The sequence below is a fragment of the Ambystoma mexicanum genome, chromosome 13, assembly GCF_040938575.1.
Source record: "Ambystoma mexicanum isolate Mex_15411 chromosome 13, UKY_AmexF1_1, whole genome shotgun sequence".
NCBI classification, from domain to species: domain Eukaryota; kingdom Metazoa; phylum Chordata; class Amphibia; order Caudata; family Ambystomatidae; genus Ambystoma; species Ambystoma mexicanum.
In genome coordinates, this window is record NC_090938.1 from 181,865,582 (window position 1) to 181,891,904 (window position 26,323).

The window sequence follows — 26,323 nt, forward strand, 5'->3', positions numbered from 1 at the left end:
GAGTTACCCTGGGGGACAGTACATGCTGATTTTGGCTCTACCGGAAGAGGTCTACATTTCCTAGTGGTAACTGACCAATGGTCCCGATATCCAGAGGTAGAGCTGGTCGAGTCTCAAGCCACCGACCACACCACCCTGGCCATGGACAAGATATTTGCTACCCACGGTTTCCCCATCGAGTTATGTTCTGACAATGGATCACCCTTTCAAGGACAATCGTTTGCTCAATACTGCGAAGAAAGAGGGATAAAACACTGTAAAGTCACCCCACTATGGCCAAGAGCCAATGGAGAAGTAGAGCGATACATGCGCACACTAAACAAGGTGTTTCGCATATACGAAAATGGAGGTGAGGATCTTCGACGGAACTTGTTCGACTTTCTCCGGGAGTACCGCACAACACCTCATCGATCGACTGGAATAGCCCCTGCGGAGGCACTCTTCAAGAGGATCCCAAGAGGACTCATACCTGAATCAGAGGGGAGACAACCAGGAGTGATCGACAATGACCAATTACTACTAGAAAGGTCATGGAGGAATGAGAATGAAACAGCGCGGAGAAGACTGCCAGAAAAACAGATTGCAGTTGGAGATACCGTGTTGGTGCAGAACAGAAGAGCAGAGGGAAAGCTGTCGACAACTTACGAGACCCAACCACTGGGTGTAACACATGTGAAAGGTACTATGGTCACCGCAGCAAATGCAAGAGGAACGGTCACCAGAAATGTGTCATTTTTCAAGCGCATCAGGGCCGCTGGAGATGAGACATCAGCAGAAGAGGTCCCGGAACAAGGGGCAGAGACAGGAATGGAGGACGCTACCCCAACGGCAGATCACGAGACTCCGGAAGCTCCTGGTGACCCTGCACCTCGATACCCGAGCAGGGCCGGACGACGACTTCCCCAGAGGTTCCGAGACTTTATTATGGACCCTGCACCATAGGCGGGGAGATGTGTCGGTGCATATACGAAGAATGAGCCAGGTTGTATTGTTGCAGTGAATTGTTAACTGTCGTTGTTTCTGCAGTAAGTTGTTAATTGTCTGTTTCCGGGGAAAAGGAGGGATGTTGTGTACTGCGCACACGAGGTATGCATGCGCGAGCCTCTAGGGAGCTCGCGCATGTGCGTTAGTTCAATAAAGGCGGTGCCCGACAGTTCGCGCCGGAGACCGGAGTCATCACACGTCTCCGGCGTGCGTTCTTGGCATGCATGGGTGCGTGTGTCTGCATGAACGTGTGACGGCCATCGGCCGACCCCGCACCATACAAAAGTAACCAAATACCACATTATAAAAGCACAGGTCATAAAGTGAACACCACAAAATGTGATGGCATTCACATTTCAAACATTTAAAAAGATTGTGGCAATTCGTGATAAGATTGTACACAAAGCGTTATCAGTAAATAAACATTTCAGCACACAGGATCACGTTGCAGTTACACTCCTAAAGATGTGACAGTAATCGCTTCCAATTTCAAATCCTGATGGTCCGAAGGTAGAAATGCAAAGAAAACTTCAGCAAAGGAAAACACAAACAAAAACAGAAATTTGCAGGTCACTGTAAAAGAACACCGAAAAATGTGACAGGAACCATACTTCAATACACTTCCCTGATGGTCCGATCAAAAAAAACTGACTTCTTTTAACTTCACCTGCGTCACCACTTGGAAACCGCATTGAAATGTACTTCGCTTTCAATTTCTTGCAATGCTGTGCGTGCTTCAGACTGTTCCAATGGACGAAAAGAGCACGTTGTAAGGTTCTTTGCTCAGAACTATGCGTCACCAATTGCAGTACATACTATTGTTGCAGAACTCAGGAACGTTCGCTTGTCCATTCTCTCTGCAGCCAGTCATCGCTGATACCCTGCGGAGCATGATGACGTCACCATTAATGAACGGAGCCTCGACCTGCGCTGAGCTCCCAGCACCATCCCGCACTCGGCTCCCAGCACCAACCGTCATCTGCGCTCCCAGAGCCGTGATATCTACGAGACTCTGCAACCTGACCCCGAACGTCCACACAATGTTAAGGCAGCACGAGAGGTACAGTCTTTCGAATCACTTGTTGACTGTAAATACTGCAGCCGCTCTTCTGTTTATGACTTTCACTGCCGACCCCCAAAGTCACTCAATTGTTTCCCCGACCCCTTAAATTCTGACATCGTAAGCTGCCACTCCCCTCCATTGCGCTCTGTCTCAGGTGCACCACAGATCTCCAATACAGCTTTCAGGCGCTCACTATAGCAAATGCAGACTACCAAATGGCTCTATGACAGAACCATTAAGGGTTCAAAACGCTGCCCCCCAAAATCACTCCAGGTGTCCCTGCCATTCCAGTCATGCAGGACAAGTGGTGCGCTCACCTTTGGGAAGGGGGGCCGGTGGATGCCTCTGTGAAAGGGGCCCTTATGGGTCCCTCGAGTTATGGAAACAAGGCAAGTCACCACACACGATAGATACGCCAGACACAAGGTTGTATTCCCAAAGCTAGGGTTTATTTAAGCAAATAGTCTCAGTTGCCCAACTCGGTCTCACGCCCCGCAACATGTATCTCTAGACCTCGAGGGACGCAAGAGAGCAAATTACGTACATCAATTACATATATACAAAATGGATATCATACAATCAGCTGTGACATGTTTAACACCCCCTTTATTGGGTTTCTTTGAACTTGGTTTGATGATGGACAATTTCGAAGAATATGACACCTTCAAATATCTATTCTAGTAACAATATGCAACCTTGCAAGTGTAGAGACATCTTTTCTTTGTTGATCAGAACACAGTGCTCCTGTTCTTGTAAGCGAGCTACATACGGGGGAAGAGTCACATTCCAGACCTTGCTATCTATGAGGTGCTATTCGTGTCCTGGGAGCCGACACGCTCTACAGGGCTCGGGAAAGGGGGGCCATAAGAAGAGCATAATTCAAGCCTTTAGCTGCTTTATTCTAACATATTCTACCATATAACGAGACTGGCTGGCAGCTGTGAAATGATTAAATGCCCTGCAGCTCTCCTTCAAGGCTACATTCGGGAGGGAGCCGGGCATTCCTCTCCGGAGCTGCCTACGTTGTGTTTCAACAAACTCCTTATTAGCCTCGCGGCTTTGTCCTTTCACGTTCAGGCAACAATGTTAACAGTCGAGCAGAGTAAGCAAAAATGTGCTGCGAAGCAGTTTGAACAGAAAGCAATGAGCAATCGTTAGAGAACAAAATGGCGATCCTTGTTACATCAAATTGGCCGCTCATTGGTCAAACTCGGAAACCTGTATTTCTATCGTTATGTACATGAGACGGTTGGTCTTTGACCACCAAAATACGTTTGCCATCAATCGTGAGAGGTGTCCATTTTTCTAGACCGACAAACCCTCCTTTTGACCGTATGCCAAGCGTCTCATTCATTCATTGTATCCTCCTCTGATGACGATAAGTCTGAAGTACCTATGTCTGAATTTTGCATGTTATTATAAGCATCATCATCGTCATTAATATCTATAGCCATTAATTCTTTTACTGTTTTCCTTTCATTCGTGTCTCTGTCATCCCGGCCATAAGTTTGTTTTCTTTTTGTTATCATATGCATACATCCCTCAGTTATCTCAGTGCAAACTATCGGTAGGCAGTGTATGTAACAACAGCACGTTATGATTATGCCAAACACTACTACTAATATCGCAATCAACTTCCATCCCCAAGAACGCAGTATTCCCCAAAACCAGGACCCTATTCCCCGGCCCCTTCTCCAGTAGGGAGTCCGGAGTTTAGGACATGCATTTTTTCTATTGCTTAAAAAATCGTAGGGGAGTAGTCATCTACGAATACGCAGGACGCTGATCCCACAATCTTGCAAATTCCCCCACGATCTGCCAGCATTACATCGAAAGCCATTCGATTTTGCAGCGTCATTAACCTAATTCCCTTTTCTTCCAACGTCATGTTAAATAGTATATCTGTCGTTGTGTTCATCATATCCTTTAGTATTATGGACAGCTGCCTTATGTTATAGGAGTTCACTGTCTGGGACAAGAATGGTATGAATGATTTTGCTACGTCCTTCGCTATCAAAACACCTTCGCTACTCCTTCGGTTTCTAGATCTGGATAGCCTGGCTATATCTGCTGTTTCTAAGAGAAACACTCCAGGAACAGTAGACCTAGGTAACATGTACCTCCCCAGTCAGGATCTCCCACATATACTGGTTCTATTTACCATTTTAGTACCGCTGTATTCATGCATCCAGTAAATATTCCTACTGAATAGGAGCCTTTCTTTTTTAGACAAAAAGGGACAGTTCTCGAGTTGTAATTCACTGTGTAAGAAGGGGGGATTGCATCTTTGTTCCCGTATGTCCTTACACGAAATGTCATCACAGATGTTTTAACTGGCGGGGACAATCTATCTTGTCTATTTTGTCGTGTTATTTTTCGCGTACTTTTAGGCATATGTTCTGGGATCATCACTTGCGCTTTATGGAATATGGAACAAACCATAGGCCTCATAATTATTTCCTCAAACTCATTCAAGTTTGTTCTATCTAATTGACCCGTACTACTCTTATTCCACTTCCCATAAAACATTGCACTTAAAGATGCACTGCATGCATAACTTAATGGTAATGGTTGTACATACCAGCCTATTCCTTTCCCCGCATGCTGCGATAAATGGGCACACACCCAACAATTATTTTTCTTTAGAATTGCATGCGTCATGTTCATGATGAGTAATAGCGTATTGTTCCCATACCCTTCTCTGTGTCTCTCTTCCATTGGGGACAAGGCATAAGTAATCACCTGAACCGGGCTTTCAGTAGTGGACATATTAACTATCGGTAAGAACATTCCCAATGGGTGTATAGACTCCACATACCATAACACAAAGGCTGTCGTTATTGGTGCTACCAGACTCATGAAGCACATGATTATTGTCAAAGCCAGGATACAATTTTTTTTACCATGCGTTTTCTCTAAATTTACAGTCTTTATAACTAACTCATTCTCAGCAGTGGTGCAGGAGGAGGCTGAAACCGGTCCCGACATTTTTCTCACCGTCCTTCTTTTTCCTGACAAAGTTCGTCGTACATATCTCTCTTCGTCGCACTTGTCCGGATGTCAATAAGTTCAAAGGAATTGTCAACAGTTTAGTCTGCCAGCCCTTTGCAGCCTGGATTGCTTATTCATTCTAGGCAAGATCACTTGTCCTCTCTCACACTGCTCAGATGACTTCTGAACAGTTCTCTATTGCCTTTGTACCATGTGCGCCCAGCTTGTCCGCTCTAGTTCAGGACACATGTACTTTTTATGATCGCACCGAGGAGCCGCGAGTCTTGAATTGTCCGACTTGCACAATTCTCACGCTTCTCTCCTCTACACCTTTAGTTCCTTCTCCGTCCATAAGCGGAACCAGAGGTTAGCATAAACACCAAAGAACTGTGGATCACTCTGTCTTTCGAGGCCGCAAATCATATCGCCTGACTCCTGGTATTGTGTGATCCGTGAACAGTGCCGGTGCACTTCCAGATCCAGGCTCAGCGTCAGCCTGTGGCACAATGGCAGATGCTGGTGTGCGCCGCGACAGTGATGCGGATTCGGTCTTTGACTCTGGCGCAATGGCAAGTGCTGGTGGGCGCCAAAGGGGTACACGTTTAGTGTCTGCCGTTATTTGCAATGCAGATTTCGTGTTGGCCAACAGTGATATAGGTTCTGCTGGGCAACGTTGGAGCACTCTTTGCCCTTCCCCCCTTTTGGCAATCTTTTCAGGCTTTGTTTCAAGTTTCACTTCTCGCTCGGACAGATTTAGCGGCAGTGGACTGGCAGCAGTTTCTTTCGTTTCTGGGACCGCTATCTCTTTCCGGTCGTCCAGATTGGGCAAGTCTTTCAGTGAAGATGGGATCTTTTTGGCATGGGTGGCATGGATCCACGCCTTCCTCCCATCCACCCGTATTGCCGTCTGAGTTGCCAGAAGCACTTGATAGGGGCCGCGCCACCTGGGTGCTAACAATGATTTTCTCTCAAAGTTCTTAAGCAGCACCCAGTCTCCTGGCTCCAGCGTGTGCCCCAGACCAGTATATCTTACGGCTAGAGCATCCTGCACCTGCTGATGAATCAAACACAATTTTTGCATTAAAAGGCCACAATAAAGTGCTAAGTACAGGATGCTCCACTTCACTCAGTCGCTTTGGCTGAGGTGCGCACCAAACATTCGCCGGCCTCCCCATCACAATCTCATACGGGGAGAGCCCAGTTCTAGCCTGTACAGACGTACGCATGCACAATAGCACTATCAGTAATGCATCCACCCAACTCAACTTGCTCCCTGCACATATCTTGCTAATTTTTGAATTGAGGATTCTGTTGTGCCTCTCAACAAGACCGGCCGAACTCGGATGCCTCGAACTATGAAATCTCTTATCAATCTGAAGACCTGCACATATCTGTGATACCACTGTGCCCACAAAATGTGGACCGTTATCTAACCATATGACACGGGGCAAGCCAAAACGGGAAAAGTATTCTTTAAGCATTACTTTTGCCATACTCATTGCTGTGCAGTCTTTTAAGGGATATGCCTCCACCCACTTGCTGAATGCACAGATCACCACTAAGACATATTTCAAGTTTTGGCACCTCTTTATCTCTATGAACTCAAAATGGATTACCTCAAAAGGCATAGAGGGCGGGACAAAACTGCCTATTGGAGTCACTGTTCCCTTTCCTACATTGGGCCTCATTACGACTCAGGCGGTAAGGGTTTTACGACGGCGTAAACAGCGCCGACCCTTACCGCCTGAGTACGAGGTCCCTTAGCGCCATGGCGGATTTAACACCTGCTTTTAGCAGGTGTTAAAATCCATGGCGCTAAGGGACCATGGAGTTAATTACGCCACCGTAATTTACGGTGGCGTAATTAACGCCTTCCCCACTCCCATTATGCCCTATGGGGCAAAAATGGGAATGGGGAAGGGTAAATGGGGATTGGGGACTTACCGCCCCGCCAACCTCGGAATGGGGCGGTAAGTCCGCCAACCACCATGGCGTAAACGTAGTTTACGCCATGGTGGTAAAGTCACGGCCCAGGCGGTAACTTACCGCCTGGGTCGTAATGAGGCCCATTATGTTGTAAACACGAAATGCAGTTCTGCACCAACCACTCTGCTTTCTTCTTTATGTTTACATCCTTCCATACCGTAGATAGGTGCTGTATTATTTTCTTGGCACAGATGTGGGTAGGGTTGTGAGCCATTGTGACCATTGCAGTTACATAGGAATTTGGCAACATCCAGTTTTTAGTTCCCTTGTCCACCCAACAACCCTCCAAATCTAACTCAGCAGAGCCCTCTGCCCACCCTTGTATTTCATCGGCCGTGGCTTCGGCCTGCATTTCTTTGACAGTGGCAATTCCATCTTCTATCATACAGGGTACTTCCTCAGTCTGGACTGTCATCATTTTATTATTCAAATCAGTGGCAGTTTGTTTCGCATTTCTGTCTGCAAATGCATTTCCCTCTCCCACTTTGCATGTTACCTTTTAATGTGCCTCGCATTTCACTATTGCTAGGCGCTTTGGAAACGTGAGTGCAGACAGCAATCGTACAATCAAAGGGCCATGTTGAATTCTGACCCCATGCGATGTCAAGAAACCCCTCTCAGCCCAGAGTCGACCAAAGTTATGAACCACCCCAAAAGCATACTGACTATCAGTATATATATTCACATTCAAATTTTCAGAAATCTCACAGGCTCTGGTATGTGCTATTATTTCTGCGGCTTGTGCCGAGTTGTAGGGGATTCTTTTGCTTTCTACAACGCTCTCTACGGTAGTTGACCGTGTCATCAGGTAGTTTAAAACAAGAGCCGTCACAAAATAACTCTCCATCTGGCTCCTTTTGTGGGATGTCACTTAAATCAACTCTCCCCTTCGTTTCTTCCTCAGTGACCATTAAGCAATCATGGGGTGGTGATTCGTTGTCACCAATTTCTTCTGTGGGCAGTGGCATTAATTCTGCAGGATTCAAAGCGCTACACCTCATAACTTGGATATGGGGCACGAATAAGATAATTTCATATCTTGTCAGTCTAGCAGATGTGAGGTGTTGCGTCTGTGTCCTATTTAATAGGACATCTATGGCGTGTGGGACCATCAGAATTAAAGTATGCCCCAATACCATCCCTTCCGTTTGTTTCACCGCCGCAGCAGCCGCCGCGACAGATCGCAAACATCGTGGTAGTGCGCGCTCTACAGGGTCCAGCGCAGAAGAAAAATAGCCGCACGGCCTATTTCTTCCACCTTGTTCCTGTGGCAAAACAGCCAATGCACATCCTTCATTCTCGCATACAAACAATCTAAAAACTTTTTCATAATTTGGTGTGCCCGAAACTGGAGCAGAACATAATGCAGTTTTCAATTGATCAAACGCTCTCTGACATTCTTCATTCCACTGCAAAGGCATCACCGCATCCTTCTTAGTTAATAGCACCATTGGCTTCACAATCAACGCAAAATTACCGATCCACTGACGGAAATAAGAAGCCATGCCTATTATGGCTCTGACTCCTTTCTGTGTCTTTGGAATAGGCATACAAGAAATACTTTCTAAGCGTTCTGGCGTTAGATTTCTCCCTTCTTTCGAAAGTAGGTAGCCCAAATAAGCCACCTCCTTTCGATTATATTGAAACTTCTTCAAACTAGCTTTATGGCCATGTGCCGCTAGGTGTGACAGTAGTAATACAGTGCTCTTTTTACAAATCTCTCTGTATCAGCAGCGATCAACAGATCATCTATGTATTGCAATGGTACACACCCCACTGGTAATTCTAGTGTCTAGCTGCTCTTTTAACGCTCTTCTGTAAATACTCGGAAGTTCCGTATATCCTTGTGGAATGCACGTGAATATAAATGATCGTCCCCCTAATGTGAACACAAACAAATATCTACTGTCCTTGTCCACCGGAATGCTAAAGAAAGCATTTTTTAGATCAATTACACTAACGTATTCTGCTGAGGCAGGTATCATTGTCAATATTGTAGTGACGTCTGGGACCAAAGGAAATTGTGGATCTACTACTTTGTTTAGCGCGCGCAAATCAATTATGAAACGATATGGTACTTCATTGCCTCCTTTCTTATACACTGGAAGAATCGGGCTGTTACATGTACTGCCTGTAATTTCTTCAATTACCCCTAATTTCACCAAATCTGAAACAATACTTTTCAATCCTCTCTCTCCGTTAGCCGAAATTTTATACTGGGGAATTCGCGGCAGTGTAACTCCTTCTTTCAAAATGATCCTCACTGGCTCTATCTTCAAGCATCCTACATTGTTGTCATGCATCGCCCATATACAGGTTGGCACTTTTCTTAACTCTCCTGGCAAAGTTTCAGATATTAATTCTGACACAGGGGCATCTTGTGGGCAAATAGTCAGAAACATCCAGTCTGACTTACAATGTATAATCGCACTTAGCTTTTTCAACAAGATTAATCCCAAAAGGTTCTCCCCACAATTTTCTGTTAGGAGAAAGGGACAATGTTCAGTGAATGGTCCTACGGTAACTGGGACTGATTGGGACACTGGGTTTATGATTGGTGTACCTGCGAACCCTACGGAAATATTCTTTTGCCCTGACAGTGTTATATCCGGAACCAAGTGATGGTCTATTGAACACTTTTGCGCTCTTGTATCTACAAGGAAGCGGTGCTCCTCATTCCCGACTCTCATTTCTACGTAGGGTCCTCTCTGATTCACGGGAATAGACACTGGTTCCGACCCCTGCCCTGGGCTGTCCTATTGGGGAAATAACACATCGTCCGATGTGTAGTCACTACTATTACTATAATACGTATTTGGCTGCGTATTGAAAATGTTCCCATTCTTTCCTCTATTTCCCCCACTCTGATTCCCATATTGTTGGTTTTGCTGACCCTGTCTCTGGTTAGGAGTACTTTGGTTTTGGCCTTGGTTTTGATTACCTTCATTATTGTGGTGCTGCTGCATACTATTCCTATTTGGTCCCTTCGCTCCTTGGTGCCCTCTGTGCTGTCTTCTCTGGCCAGTTCCATTTCTATTCTGTAAATGTGGACATTGCGCTCGCCAGTGTCCTTCCTCCTTACAGTATGCACACTGATTTGGTCCCAATGGCCCCCTATGCATATTCGAATTACTCCTCCCTTGTGCGTTCCCTCTTCCTCTATTATGTCCTGCTACTTGCTGCAGTAACACCCTTGTTTTCAGTATGCATGCTTTCAAGTCTTCCCCCGCCTGTTTTAACAACAATAATTCGTCCACCATCGCCTTTCACCCCGGCGATGGTAACTGTTGCCGTCGATTATGTGGCCCTAGCACTTCCTTCCTATCTCTCCTGATATCTTTACCTCTGTTCCCATGTGCAGTAAATATTTCAGCATAATCATTATCCAATTCATTTTTAAGCTCAAAAGTCCATATACATGTTCCCTTACTTCTTCATCTCTTTCTCTACAGCGTGCTAATGCATTCAGATCTAACAATCGCTGCAGTGGTAATTTCCCAATTAACTGTTTCCATCTTTCCACCAAATATTCACCCATGCATTCCAACACTACCTGTCTTTCGTTGCTTCTTCAGAAGTCATACATCGAAGCCAATGCTGCCTTCCCATCATTCCCGTCTATATACATCTCTGCCTGTTGCTGCAATTCCACCTTCCTTTCTTTGCTGATCGCACTGCGAGTTACCCTGTGCATCCACTTTGTTCAGTCCTGCCTCTCGCCCCCCTTGGTTCCAACTTCAACCCCTGGAGGGACGGACGGTACCGAGTCTGTATCTAGGGCGGGAGGTGCGGATGGGACAATAGGAATGGGTAGTGTCTGCTGTGGGCCTGGTTGGCTAATAGGAAGTGCTACATGCGCGGTCTGTGGCTGTGGGAGGGCTTGAGCTACGGGAGGGAGAGTTTGAGCTATGGGAGGGGCTTGAGCATTAGTTACTGGTGTGTTTGGCCTCGCTTCTGATCTTGGGCCTTGTTTTGTATGGATCAATTTGTTTTCCATCACTTCATCTGCTATGTGCAATTCCCGTTGTGGGTATATTTTCTCTATGTTCAACTGGTCACGTCTACCTGACCTCCTTAGACTCTCCGTCCACTCCTCCTCCTCCTTTTCTTCCGCTACTTTACCTTTCGATTTATGCCTGCGCGCATGCTTCGCTCTACTTCTAAATCAGAGCATTGCTTCCCTTTTCCAGTCCTTAACGATATCAAGTGCTGCGGGACGCGCTTTCTTTCTTATCAACACCCTTTCCAGGTTATCTATTCTCGCTATCTCAAAACTACCATTTATCAGCCACTGATGGTCTTGTTGCTTTCTGGTTTGCCTATGCCATGTCTCACAGAATATTATCGCTCCCACACCATACTTCACATACATCTCATACGCCGGCGATCCCCCAGGTGGTGCAATTTGGCCATCTTCCAAAGATTGTCTAACCGCAGCGGAAAAACCCTGCTAGGGTGGACAATACCCCAGGCATGTTTCAACCTCCCCTTGGTTAATGAACCTTACCCAGGGCGTTTGATTTTGCAAAGTCAACTCTCAACCAATATCAGGGTTATTTTGAATCGGGGTATGACTCACCTGATAAATCAAATTGTCCTCCAGGACACAATTCGTCTGTATACTGACGCAACCAATGACGTTGTGCCTGCGTTTCTTGGCTTCTGCCTCGTTTCGGGACCCTCGTTTCGGGACCCTCGCCTCCTTGTTCTCTGGCCAGATACTTCGATCAGGGATCAGATGTGTGCAGATCTGCAAAGGAATCTCTCATCACTTCTACAGGGCTTCCCGAACACCTCTTGATCCCGGCTCGATCGTCCCGTCCTCGTTGTTCTCCGCCTTTACTCTATTACAACGTACACGATGGAACAAGCGGGGGAGGGTCCCTATTCGGGCGCCATCTTGAAAGGGGCCCCAAGGGGTCCCTCAATCTTATGGAAACAAGGCAAGTCACCACACACGATAGATACGCCAGACACGAGGTTGTATTTCCAAAGCTAGGGTTTATTTAAGCAAATAGTCTCAGTTGCCCAACTCGTTCTCACGCCCCGCAACGTGTATCTCTAGACCTCGAGGGACGCAAGAGAGCGAATTACGTACATCAGTTACATATATACAAAATGCATATCATACAATCAGCTGTGACATGTTTAACACCGCCCTTTATTGGGTTTCTTTGAACTCGGTTTGATGATGGACAATTTCGACGAATATGACACCTTCAAATATCTATTGTAGTAACAATATGCAACCTTGCAAGTGTAGAGACATCTTTTCTTTGTAGAACAGAACACAGTGCTCCTGTTCTTGTAAGCGAGCTACATACGGGGGAAGAATCACATTACAGACCTTGCTATCTATGAGGTGCTATTCATGTCCTGGGAGCCGACACGCTCTACAGGGCTCGTGAAAGGGGGGCTGTAAGAATAGCATAATTCAAGCCTTTAGCTGCTTTATTCTAACATATTCTACCAAATAACGAGACTGGCTGGCAGCTGTGAAATGATTAAATGCCCTGCGGCTCTCCTTCAAGGCTACATTCGGGAGGGAGCCGGGCATTCCTCTCCGGAGCTGCCTACGTTGTGTTTCAACAAACTCTTTATTAGCCTCGCGGCCTTGTCCTTTCACGTTTAGACAACAATGTTAACAGTCGAGCAGAGTAACCAAAAATGTGCTGCGAAGCAGTTTGAACAGAAAGCAATGAGCAATCGTTAGACGACAAAATGGTGATCCTTGTTACATCAAAATGGCCGCTCATTGGTCAAACTCGGAAACCTGTATTTCTATCGTTATGTACATGAGACGGTTGGTCTTCAGCCACCAAAATACGTTTGCCGTCAATCGTGAGAGGTGTCCATTTTTCTAGACCGACATCTGGGTCCTTTCTGCTCCGCTTGCCAAGTCCTTACTCCAATTTTCCCCTAAAGTTTCCTCATTTGCAGTTCCAGTTTGGTCCTTATCTTGTACTTCTCGCACCTGTCCTTTTCACTTTCCAGAATCCTTGTCGCCAGTGTTATATTGTAGGTTTAGGGTTGCATAAATTACTCTGGAGCCTCAGGTGACACAAGTAGCTTTACTGGGTTCATAACTTACAGGTAAGTACATTAGGAGTAGGTAAGGTATATTAAAGACAAGTTCTTGGTAAGAGAGACATCCGCCGGTCCCCATGTGCTCACACCAAGCCCCAACTGATCCTCTCTGGAATCTCAGAGGCTTTACATAATAACATTCCACACATAGCCAACACTCAGACATACAAACCAGATAAGGTAAAACCTAACACCTTTCTTTTCCTCTGTTAGTCAGACCCTCCCTTCCTTGGATGTTCCCAGTTAGTGCCAAGGTGCACTGGCAATAGTGTACCCTATGAAGGCCCCCACCCTACCCAGAACAGGTTGCAAGGTCCATGTTGTGATAATATAGGCACCCCAGCAACTTTGCAGCCAAGTGTTAAAACAGGAAGTACAGTGTGGCGCACACATGCAAATGACGTACTCCCACTTCCCTTTTGTAATCTTTGCATTAACAAAGCATGAACAAAGACAACCTACCCTGTACATGTCACCCCTTGGCATGGCGAATATCTTTTATTTATTCAATTTTATTTTGTTATTTATGTATTCATTTATTTATAAGGTGCTACATGTCACAAAAGGCATCTGTCACAACCCTCGCCCAAAACCCCCTCTGGCAAACCCATTGGCCAGGTGGAGTCAGGACTCGGGCCTCTAGGGCCTGCATTCTTTTTTCTAAAGCTCTCATGGGGCCAGTCCTGGCGCCTATGGTGCCAGGCACATACACCATGAAAAACAATGTGCTTGGGAACTACTTTATTGTATTATCAGCCAACATGGAGGCATCCACATAGCTTGGTTCCTAAGAACCAAGCTATGCGGTCTAGTGTTTTGGGTGTGGGAGCCTAGGGACTACTTTACCTGGACTATTTTGTTGGGGCTATTTAAACCACACCCGAGCAAGACAACACGCTTCGCGTTACTTTGCAGCTTGCAACGTGACGCTCACCGTGTCCAGCTATTCCCTCGAACCTCGGAGAAGCAGAACCTGCAAGGAGACAAAAGGAACATCATTACCAGCAGCATCTTACCTGCAGTCTTCATCTTTAAACACTCACAGCTACTGAGAACAGCTTCCTCGAATCTGCACGCCTCCCGGACCGAACGACCTGAAAGAGGAAGATAAAGGCTTACCTTACTGGTCGCCTCTCGGCTGGCACCACTCCGGACATTCCACTTGTGCTGAAGAACACTGCGACCTACAAGGAAGGAAAACACAGGTTAGCAAAGGCAAGACTTTGCAGCGCTGCGCATAGCGCTTACTTACCGCATAATAGCGCTCTTAATGCGCCATCATTTACCAGCGGGGCTCAACCAAGCCAGTTCACCGCGCTGAAGCTCTGCATACCTAAGGGAGAAAAAAGAGACATTTTGAACAAAGAAAGGCATGCAGGATAGCAACAAAACTAAAGAACAGCAATAAGACCTACCTGAACAATATCAAACGGGCCGGCGTCAGTGAAGTAACTGGACCGCACTCGCCCATGAAAGACAACGCGCCTCTGCAAAGAAGGCAGGACGGAGAGCACACCTAATTCTACCACAAGGTGAGGAGAGGGCGCCAGAGGGACTAAAATCATACAGGGGTGGAGGGAGGATACTTACCCCAGTCAGTCAGTCTTGAACACAGTCATCCTGTATTTCCAGGCAGAACCTTCCCCACAGACCACATCAGGGCAAAGCTGAGAAGCATACCAGCGAGTAACCTGGCTGGGTGGCATCCCTGTGGATACCAGATGAGCGTAATAGCATTGCAGCTCTAGATTCAGGATCAGATCTGATTTGAATGATCTGGAAGAGAAGAGTTTTTTTTTCCATCTCTTCGAAATGTCATGAAGTGCTGAATGCCACGAACCTTCTTTGGAGGCAAGTTGCAGACTTGGGAAGCAAGTACATGTTGCGTTGTTGCCCACCTCCATAGTGCTTTTCTACGGAGCTTGTTGACATTGGGGGGTAGGGTGGTCACAGAGAGAATCGGGTCCCGCCCTGCATTCTCTAGACCCTTCCAGGGGTGTGCAGGTGCACCCCACCAACACTGACAGCGACACAAGAGTGCAATGTCAGTATTAGTGAAGGCACAACATATCCAAGGCCTTAGTCAGAGGAAGCGTGCAGCTCCTGGATAAGTCTTTCTCTTCTGTTAATGAGGCTCGTAGACAGGGCTGTCTGGATCAACCTGTGTGTGCTCTACCCAGTCCACCCCATGGCTTGCTCAATTTTGTCCCATTTACCACTCTCTCCTGCTTGCACCGTAGGAATCTCTTGCAGTGTTCCAGACCTGGCCAGAACTAATGGGTTCTGTAGATTTCACATCTCCCACTAGTGCTAAAAGAAGGCAATGGCTTAACATCTGTGTGATTATCTGCCGCGAATTTTATGGAAATATGATGTTCAATGCATTATATGTACTGAAGATTTGTAAACTTGTAACCATATTCGTAAGCTCAATGGAAATTTACCAAGTTAGCGCCCAGATACCTGTGGGCTAGGCGCGCTGTACAAATGTATAAATAAATAAATAAACTTAACTCACAAAACATCACGGAAGCTAGCCCCAGGCAGTGTCTAGTGTTATGTAAGACTATTAACATTACATAAATGCCAGCACAAAGTGTACATTATTTCAGAAGACTTGGCAAATTCTTAAAGCAATGGTTTGGTTTGGTGACTGGATTATAAAAGTTTTACATCAGGCTAGCAATTTTTGTGTGTAGCAGACATATGAATTTTATATATTTTTAAATTAACAAAAATTAACTCACCGACCATGCACTGAGTGAAATTAACTAACCAAACTTGACATCTGCAAACACTGATATGATATGGCATTTATAACGCGCCAGTACACAAGTGTTTCTAGGCGTGACAAGACAAGGAGGGGGAAACAGAGGGAGGACAAAACAACAGTCTTACTAGGCCGTGTTTCGTTCAGATCGCACAAGTGTGGGGACGAGGGAAGGGGAGAAGGGCGGGGGGGGGAGGGAGAAGCACAGGTAAATCAATAAATGCCTCCAGCAGGTGGCTCGTAAGTGCAGAGAGAAGGGACTGTAGGGTTGCAGATACAGACCCTTAAGTGCTGGGGGAGGCCGGGGCGAGGGCAACTGGACATGCAGGAGCCTGATTCTCAAAATGGCTGGTCAAAGGATGCAAAAATAATTGGAGCTGCATGCAGAAAGAGAGCAGGGCTGCAGGTTAAAGTGCTCCCAGAGTGCTGCCCCTATATGTAGGGTCCAGATGCATGTACAGGCCCACTGAACTCATGAGGCCCGGAGGGGTGGATACGTCATATTCATCCCACCGCAGTGCTATGAGTGCATTTACACTTCTATGACTTTTGTCAAGGAGCTTTTCCATTCCAGTACTGCAGGGATCAGACTCTTGCAAGTCTACGCACTCATTAGATGTTCGATGGTATCCCGCCGTTAAATCCGGAGGTATATCACCAAACGGTATTACCATTTCAGCCACCAGATATCCCAGAATTACCAGGAAATTATAGGTGATGGGAATAACCGTAAATCCACATTCCATGGAGTTCCATATGACTTCCTGGGGGGATTTTCGGTATTACCGGCAGTAGACTTTAACGTCATTTTATGCGGAAAATAAATCAGGAAAGTGGTGGATACACAGATATTTTGGACAGGTTAAGTTCGCTTTTATTGTGCAGATGAAGGGCGGTAGATGAAGAAGTACTATTGTAAGCTAGCATTAATTTTTAACTTTAAAGCTCCAAAATTAATTTGCCATCTTGTGCAAATAGCGCCAGACTCAGCATTGCCAAGTTATTCAAAATGTTTGGCTAGTGGGTTGCGCACGTTTTACAGAGTGATACAGCACTGCATGCGAGCAACATGGTGCAGTCTGCAATAGCATACACAGAGCACCCCATTTGACCCATGCCATGTGTTGGTAGTATGTTTATTGCTGTTTTTCTCTTCGTATTCTGGCACTTGTGTTCCAGATTTTAAAATAGTAAAAATAAAAACGACACATTTAAAAATGCATCGAATTAAAGCAGGACATGATGTCTTCAACGCAGAGAGCTCTGCACATGTCTTATTCACAAGGGGACAGCCTGACCAGCAGTCTACCATAGAGAAGTTGAGGATTTGGTACTAAGTGAAATGGTTGCATTTTAAAAAGAGCGATTTTGAAATTCCGCTCACAAATCAAACTGTCCTGCCCCTGCAGCACATGAGTGAGCGCAGGGGCTGCCAGGCACAGGCAGGGGCTGCCAGGCACAGGCAGGCGAGGGAAGTCGAGGGAGTGAGGAAAGTGTTTTTGTTGTTGTTATTAGAGTGTGTGTTTGCGTGTATGTGTATGTGTTTCTGAGTGAGTGTGTGTCTGTGTGGGAGAGCAGGGGGAAGGTATCTGGTGGGGAAAGGATGGGGTGGAGGAGCGGATACATGTCTGTTTACAAGACTGTCTGTGGGAGAGGAGGTGTAATGTGTTGGGACTGGGAGGGGGTGGCAGGGGATGAAAGGAGAGGTGCGTGGGGGTGAGCTCTCCTGGTTTTCTAGACATCCCAAGAGCGTGGGAAGGAGTGGGGTGGGGGCAGGATCACCTTCCTGGGGGGTGGAGGGGTTGAGAAAGTCATATATCGGCATTTTGAATTCACACAAAATCGGCTTAAATAAATTGCCTTTTTTGTGTTCAGTTCAGCCTTTAAAATTCAGAAATATCAACTAGTACCGAGGATTTAGTTGTGGGGACATGAAAGGGGGTATGACCCTATGCAGTTAATCTAATGTTTTACCTTCTCTTAGTTCTCCACTTTCTAGAACCCATCTTCCAATCGTCATTTTGATAGGTGGAAGTGAAATTAGGGTAAGAAGCAGGATGGGGAGGCCACTCCTACTTACCACCCAACTCTCCTTCCGCTTCTCCTCCTGCTATGTAACAGCAAATGTCAGATCAAAGTCAAATTATTTTATATAATACAATCAGGATTTTACAAAAGAAGAAAAAACAAAACAAATGTTCATTAAAAAAAGAAAGAAAAGTATACAATTAAATCACAATAAATATACCTACACATTTCAGTATAAACACACACAAGAGAACTATAAAATCTTTAGCCAATATTAGACAAAATGCCTCATTTCCATGGTCAAGTGGAGGGAATAAAACGAAAACAAATTCCTAATTACTCACATTTCCCTGTAACTTTATCTCCCTATACAAAATGTGTGTAAACGTAAATCTGATCTTCCAATCCAACCAAATAAAATGTGCTACATCAAAAACACTTCGGGTGATGATGAGGTTGCTCTTGCTTACTTGGGAGCTGCCTGTTTTGAAAGGATGTGCAATGGGGCCAGAAGTGGGATACGTCCTTTCCTTCGCAGATGTTTGTATCTTAGTCCCAAAAGAAGAAGTGGATTTTTGTCTCGCCCATATTTATACTACTCTCGCAATTAGCTTTGCTTTGGCTCATCCTTGTTTGCCCTTGCAATTTCAGCTTTCAAGGGTAGAATACCTGGAAGAATCTTTATGTGATGACGATGATGATAGTTTATTTATAACGCGCTTTATACGCAGAGGTTTCTAAGCGCAGACTCAGGGATCGAACCTGTGTTGCTCCGTGTTGTCTTTGTTCCAAGGCTAGCCCGTTACCCCTGAGCTATCCTCCCGGGCAAATGCCTCTTCTATGGATACCCTATATTCTTGTTTATGCACAACTACGTTGATCTCAAAGTATCGTGCCTCCCTTGGGTAAGACAGTACTTACATGACTCGTTACTTCACTCTTTATGTAAGACCTAGAAAACAAATTGGCATCCATTTTGAGCTATTTCAGGCTTTCCCAGGCTTGCCTGATGTTCATTCTATAAAGTCATTTCTTTATGTGAACTAACCAGGGTAGTTGTCCAGTTCCATGCAACGATTGAATCTCTATTGTGGGGTGGGGGGGCTGATACACGGTTGGTTCTGGAGTGGCCCATATTTGAAACCATAATGATAAAGTCCTTAGAGATGCTTAGATTTCTATAGATCTAATCCTTATATGAGAGTGAATCATCAGATTTCAGAAACCCAGATGTAAATTGACACATTTTATCAAAGAGTTCATTTTATAGTGGACCGTGGATTTTCTAATTTGATACCCCACAGATCAATCCATATGCCGAGAAATCTAGACTGCCAATGCTTGGTTGGACCTTGCAAGTTCTTCAACCAATCTACTCCAACACGTCCTGTTAAGCGAAGGATAACTCCAGCTGCTTATCTTAAACAAGCATTGGCAGTGCCAACAGTTTGGGATTGTGTGGATGCAAAGGAAAGGCACTTGCCAGACACTACCATAGTGATATTAACTGCCCATTGATTGTAGCAGGTGCAACTACCTGGGCATCCAATAGCAGTGCCTGGCAAATGCCTAGTACTCATACACAAGCCAAACCTGCTGGATTTGCCAGTGCCTGTTTCTAACAGGACTTCACTAAAGGGAAAGCAAAGTGCTTATAAATGAAGTGGTTCAAGACATGCCTGGTTAAGACATTTATATTACACCAGCAGTTAGTTTACATCTCCAATTAAGTAATTAACTCTCAGAAGACCTCTTTGAAAAGACACTGGCAGGCACTCCGAGTGCAAGGTTTCGTGTTAAGGCTTGATTAAAGCGAGCTCAAAGAGTTCTCATGCAGAGGTGTTTTGTGCCAGGAGGGGCAGTAACTGCGTGGGAATGGCTATAGGGATGAGCATGGCCATGGGCAGTCAAAGGGTGGGAAAATAACCAAAAAACACTTGCAAGATCTGGGTCCCTCCTCATATGCCATGTCCCCCTATCTGTACTCTAATGCAATAGTGTCAGCTTATAGGTGGTGCAAGCGCCATCTAACAGTCAAACTAAAAATATGTGATTTTGGTCACCTGCTGCACCCATGATCCAGACACAGTGAAACGACCCCCCCCCCCAACTAATCTTTCCCCCAGATTAATCCTATATTTTAGATTTTTTTTCTAAGACCCTCTATCATAACCTTAATTCGAAGAGTAGTAACAGTAATACCTGGTAATTAGGAAATCCTCAATATATTCTTCATTGTGGCCGAATGCACTATACCATCAGTTTTCTCATGCAGTGCATTTGTGCCATGGTTAAACATTACTTTGGCCTGCTTCTTTGCACTGAGAGCCCCGTAGCCGCTTCTGATCTACCGAGGGAAACATTGTCTTCACTCTTACAAGACACATGAATACATTTATTTTTCGTAGTTTCACATATTTTAGATGGAACAGTGATGGGCACAAGCACTATTCTGTGAATCCAAAGCCCTGTCTAAAATCCCCCTCAATAGCAACAGTAATGATTTTATGAAGTACCAGTCCTCGATTCTACTCATGACCACCTTACAAAACACTGTACATACTGCCGGAGAGCAGAGAGATCGAGCGATAGATGCGATGCGTGTTTCTGGCGTCGCTAGGGGACCCTGGGGGGGCCGGGCCCCCGTGAAACCCTGTGCCCCCCCTTGTGCCCCATACCTAAGACGAGCAGTGACCATGTTCTCCCCTTACTTTTGTCTGTGTCCCCCCTACTTTTGTCTTTGGCCCCCTCTGTACCCCTCTTAAATTTGATTCCTGGCGACGCCAATGGTTTCATTTCCTGTGCCTTTAAAACAACTTTGCATGATGCCCCTAGATAATTTCGAAACCCACATCACCTATTAGAAATCGTATCTTTTTGGACTGCTCTGATGGTCCTATCGTAATATCTTCCTTTAACGTTTCAGTGTTGCAGGTTCACTCACTATTTCACCATTGAATCCCAGATAAATCAACTTCACTTTTTTTTAAAACAATTGTATTGATTTCAACTTGGAAAAAAAACGTACATTGTTACATCAATTTTGCATTTCAATTTTCACGTAGAGTTTCATGTTGTTCCCGTCCACCCGTCCCTCTGCCCCCCCTCTCAAGCCTACTCCCCAACACAATCTTTCTCCTACTCTTCAGAGGGTGCCCCTCCTTCTGCCCCCTCTGACTCTTCCAAAGCTGTCTGGTCTGACCTAAACAATGTAGCTACTGATTGCCTCCAGGCTATCCACGTATATGGTTCTTCCTCACCACCCCTGTTGATTGCCTCATTCCACACCACAGTTTCAGCTTCTGCCCACTTTTGGAGGTCCCACCATGAAATTTCCACTTTTAGTCTTCTGCTTACTTTCCATTTCATAGTTATTCTACGCTTAGATAAAATATTAAACGTACCAAACTTCACGCTGTAAATAACTGCCAATGTGTTGCACTGTTTTGAAATGTTATGTATTTTTTCGATTTCCAAGAAGAAATTCACAAATTCAATGAATGCACTAAAAAAAAACATCAGAAAATGTGATAAAATCCAAATTCCAACATGTAATCCAACGATCCAAATAGAGTGTGCCAAAAAAACATTTCCAAAACCAGAGAATCCGTGAAAAAATCATCGGATAACATGAAATATTCCAAGTATCAAAAGTAATTCAGGGATCAAAACAAAGCATCCAGAGAAAGCATTCCAAAATCCAAAGGATTTCCCCAAGGAAATAAAATCCCAAAATGTGAAAATAATCCAAGTTCCAACATGTAATCCAGCAATCCAAAAACAGTGTTTCCTGGGGTCGGTACCACTCATCCCGAACTCTGCCTCCTCCTAATCCCATTATCATACTCGGGCTCAATGTCTTCCATTGAGAATAGAATGCATGATGCTGACAAGAGCAGACTCAGTTCCATGTGGCAACCACCAAATAAATCACACCTCAAGATGTGCCACGTACCATTGGACTATTGGATGTTTATTGATTCTGAGTGTTTGGTGTTAGACTACCCTGTGTTGTAAGAGTATGTAGCAAATGTGTGTGTGTGTGGCATAAGAGCATGTTACATAACAGTGTGTGGCGTAACTATATGTGTTGCAAGTGCATGTGTTGTAAAGTCATAAGATTGTGTGTCGTGTGTGTTGTAGCAGTATATGTTATAGGAGTGTGTGTTGTAGGAGCACATGTTAGAACATCATGTGTCGTAGGAACAAGTCTTAGGAGTGTGTCATTAGACTGTGTGAGGTAGGAGTGTGTGTCATAGGAGCATCTGTCATTAGAGCATGTGAGAGCTAGTGTTGTATGTCCACATGTTATCTGCAGTAGGTGCATGTGTAGTAGGTGTGTTTGCCATAGGAACCTGCATGATAGGAGTATGTATTGTAGGAACACGTGTTATAGCAGCATTTTTCATAAGTGCACGTGTTGTTGGAGCATGTGTTATAGGAGAGTGTGTCACTGGAGCGTGTGTTTTAAGAGTGTGCGGTAAGTGTGTGTTGTAAGGGTGTGTGCCATAGGAGCATATGTCATAGAAGCATGTGTCATAGGAGCAGGTTTTGTAGGAGCATGTGTTGTAAGTGCATGTGCCGTAGGTGCAGAAGCTGTGTACAGTTGGTATGAAGTGTGTACATTTATTGCATTATCTTAAAATGCACATTAAAGTCAGCTGAGAGTTGCCTTTAATGTGAGTTTTCAGGCAATGTTAATTGTGTAACGTACGTATTGTAAAACGTATATGCGCTGCGGACAGTTCGTATTGAAAGTGTACATTTATTCCATATGCTCTGTGTATAGTTTGTGTGAAAAAAGTGCATTCATTGTACGCATGTGGCATATATAGATACATTTCAAATGTTAATATGTCAAAATGGGGCAAGTCGATTATGGAAATTGTTCTTGCGTGCACTAATTCCAGATGAAATCTAGTAGCTTGCAAAATATTGGGAAAATCGAAGCAGAAAATGTTGAGATATTTGGGATGAAAAAGTATTTTTTTTCCCATGGAAAACCCAACGTTAAAAGCTGTTCAAAACCCAATCAAAGTAGAACTTTTTAAACAATGAAGCCGATAATGTAGAAATTTGAAATTTTGCATGCACAGGAGGCCGTGTCTACATAATACTCCGGAATATGTTCAGATTTTCTCATGTACTTTTTCGGACGTTATTAAGAAAAATAATTTTCTAAAATGCCGTAGAGACCACGTCTTAACCTTAAATGTTGCTTGGCCTAGCGCAAAGGCATAATACCCATACATTTCTATTAAATTACTCTTTCCTACTCCCTTACCCCTTACACTTCTTAACTGTTCTGAATGTTTCCAAAACTTGTGAAAGATTAGTTGTTTGGACCCCTTTTTTCCTTCCTAGGAGGTACTACAAATTGGTTTTGCCATCAGTTAGTTCCTTAATAAAACAAATAGAAATAAATAAATATACATAGAGAGTCCCACACATACAGATACAATTTACCCACAGATAATCTATACCAGGAAATGTACATATACCTATTCAACCTATTACACAATATTCACTCTTTCTTTACACTTCATGATACATAGGGCTTACGGAATACTAACAAAATCCACAGAGTACTTGTGCCCATGAACACACACTCACACCTAATGAAAATAAGTTACAAGCAAATCTTGAAGCACTCACTCATGAGAACACACATAGGGGTTATTTGATGGATACACCACACTTACCCATTTTCCACGCATTATGTCTTGCGTCAAAATAGTTGCATCTATTTGGATATAGTCCTACACTCAGGAAACTTAGATAAACAAGTTTGTTATCACACCTTTCTTTCTACATATGTATTTATGTTGGAAGGCAGCACAGTTTTCATCTTTTGGGAAATCTAACACTGTACATCTACACAGGAACCTTCTGTCAGACTATAGGAGTTTAGATTTGGGCAACATCATCATATCCGCAGGTTTGATTTGTATGTCTGTTGCCCTGGAGAATATTTCTTTCATTGACTAAAGTGTCTCTCAATGTATTTCTAAAATGACTTGAATGTGATGGCAATGGCTCACATCCTTCTTGATGGACCATATTGCACAGGTGAAGATTGTACATTTCATCTGTGAAGCCTAAACCAAGCCATGCAGGGATCACCAGGTATCATCCTCATCACTCTGGTTATTACATGCTTGTATCCGACAATCGACAGCATTCATCGATCATTTCAACTTGTCTTTTAATGTCTATGTTGATGGAATACAGTTGAGAATCCACCTTGAAGACAGGTCCACCTTCTTCTCCCTAAGCTCCAGAATCCCAACATGTCTGGCAACTGACCAAAAAGGAGTCACAGACAGGCCTTTGCGAAAATGTAACAAAAACAGAAATCCTCCTTTGCGGTATTACCCATGCAGTGGACATCCCAAGATTCTGTCCCACATCCAAGGCCACAACTGGAAATCTGGGAATCAAATGTGACCAACAGTTCTCTCTCTTCACACAAATGGCAGTACCCTCCACAATATCTCCCTACCCACTGCACCTACTGAGAAAGATCATATAAGCCCTGGACATGCAACAGAAATCCTTTGTTAGTTCATGCACTAGTGCAATAAAAATGGGATTAGTACAAACGCATGTACAGCCTCTTCAAAAAAGAGATGATCAAGTACAAGCCATCCAAAATAAAAGTTAGTCCTCACAAATGAGACAACATTGCCAGCGTTCTATTGATTTTCCATTAACTGACCATCCAATACTGCATTGGATGTAAGGCTCTTTGCATCACCAGGAATGCTGTATGGAATATCAGACCCACTTACATCTCCAACCTCTACAATCAATATAACACATCTAAAGACCAGCACTAAAATAGACTCATTCAACCGACCTATCACCTTAAACATCTGGGACAGAAAAGACAGGTCACCAAGTGTCCAGAATATTTGAGCTCTCTCCCCTCTGAACTAAAACTGGAACCCAATAACTTTAAGGTTGGCCAAGGCCTTGAAACTCTTCTCTTACAGAGATCTTGTTCTCTAAAGGGCAGAAACATTACACCTGGTGGTCACAGACATTCCGTTCTTTAAGTAAACTTACTTTCAATGATGACGACCAAAATTAATAATGTATGCTGTTCTTCAGTGACTGAGAGGCACCATCCATGACAGTGTTTTTAATGCACCTGATCTTGCCTTGCCTTGCCTTAAAAAAGTGTGTAGGCCCTGCCGTGCACTTCTTTCAACCAATGCACTTTGAAACATCTTTTATGCCCCCAGTGCTGTACGAAATGCCCAAAGAAGTGTGCAGTGGAAGACTTGTTGAATGCCCACACATCTAGAATAACTTTAGTATCAGGACAATGAGGGCCTGATTCTGATTTTCATACAACAACAGGAAAGTGTTCTCCCATGAAGGTAGAACACTTTCCTTAAAAGCACCATATTCTGTCAAAGTGAAAATGTGGCAGCCTGGCATCAAAGTCTCAACATTTTGCATGTGCCTGATTTACAGCTTGATAACAGCCCTAGCAATCATCAGGAATGCAGGGCAGGCACTCCAAGAGGATTCACCTTCCAAAAGACCTGTGACTGTCAAAAACGGTATTCAAATATGGCACCTGTTATGCCACCTCAACCAATCCTATGTCCTTCGTGTTGTGGTGCGCTGAGATGTCACTAACCGAGAGTTATTTTCACTTTAACAGTGATTTCTTTAAACAAATCCAGGGTACGGCCATGGGGGCCACCCTAGCTGTAAGTGTGGCGAACCTGTACATGGAGCAATTCGAAGTCCACAAAGTCCTCAGCAACCATAACCCTTTCCAGTGCAAGATTCGAACATGGAAAAGGTATATAGACGATAATTTTGTCATCTGGAAGGGGAGTGTACACGATTTTGAACAATTTTTTAAGTGGCTGAATACACAAGATCGGTATTTGAAATTCACTCTCACAAGCAGCAATAAAGAACTTAACTTTCTCAATCTAATCATCACCGTAAAAGGAGACATGTAAATATTGAGTGTTAAACCATTTCACAAAACCACAGATAGAAACTCTCTACTACACTACGGGAGTTTTCACCCTCGACACATTAGGGATAACTTGCCACTTGGACAGTTTTTGCGCCTTAAACGGAATAGTACGCACAAATGCCATTTCAAAAGAGAAGCAGCAGCTCTGAGCGAACACCTGCATGATCGAGGCTACCCAGAAAAATTAACCTCCCTTGCAATGAAACGCGCAAGTAATAACAATAGAGAGGCCTTATTAGAATACAAAATGCACCACGGAAATGGTGAAAATGAAAAAATATTTTTGTGAACACCTACAGTCATTTGTCAAATCCAATTAAAACAATCTTATTGAAAAATTGGAACATCTTAGGACAAGGCACCAAACCACTCATGTAACCAATCATTGCATACAAAAGGAGTTCTAACG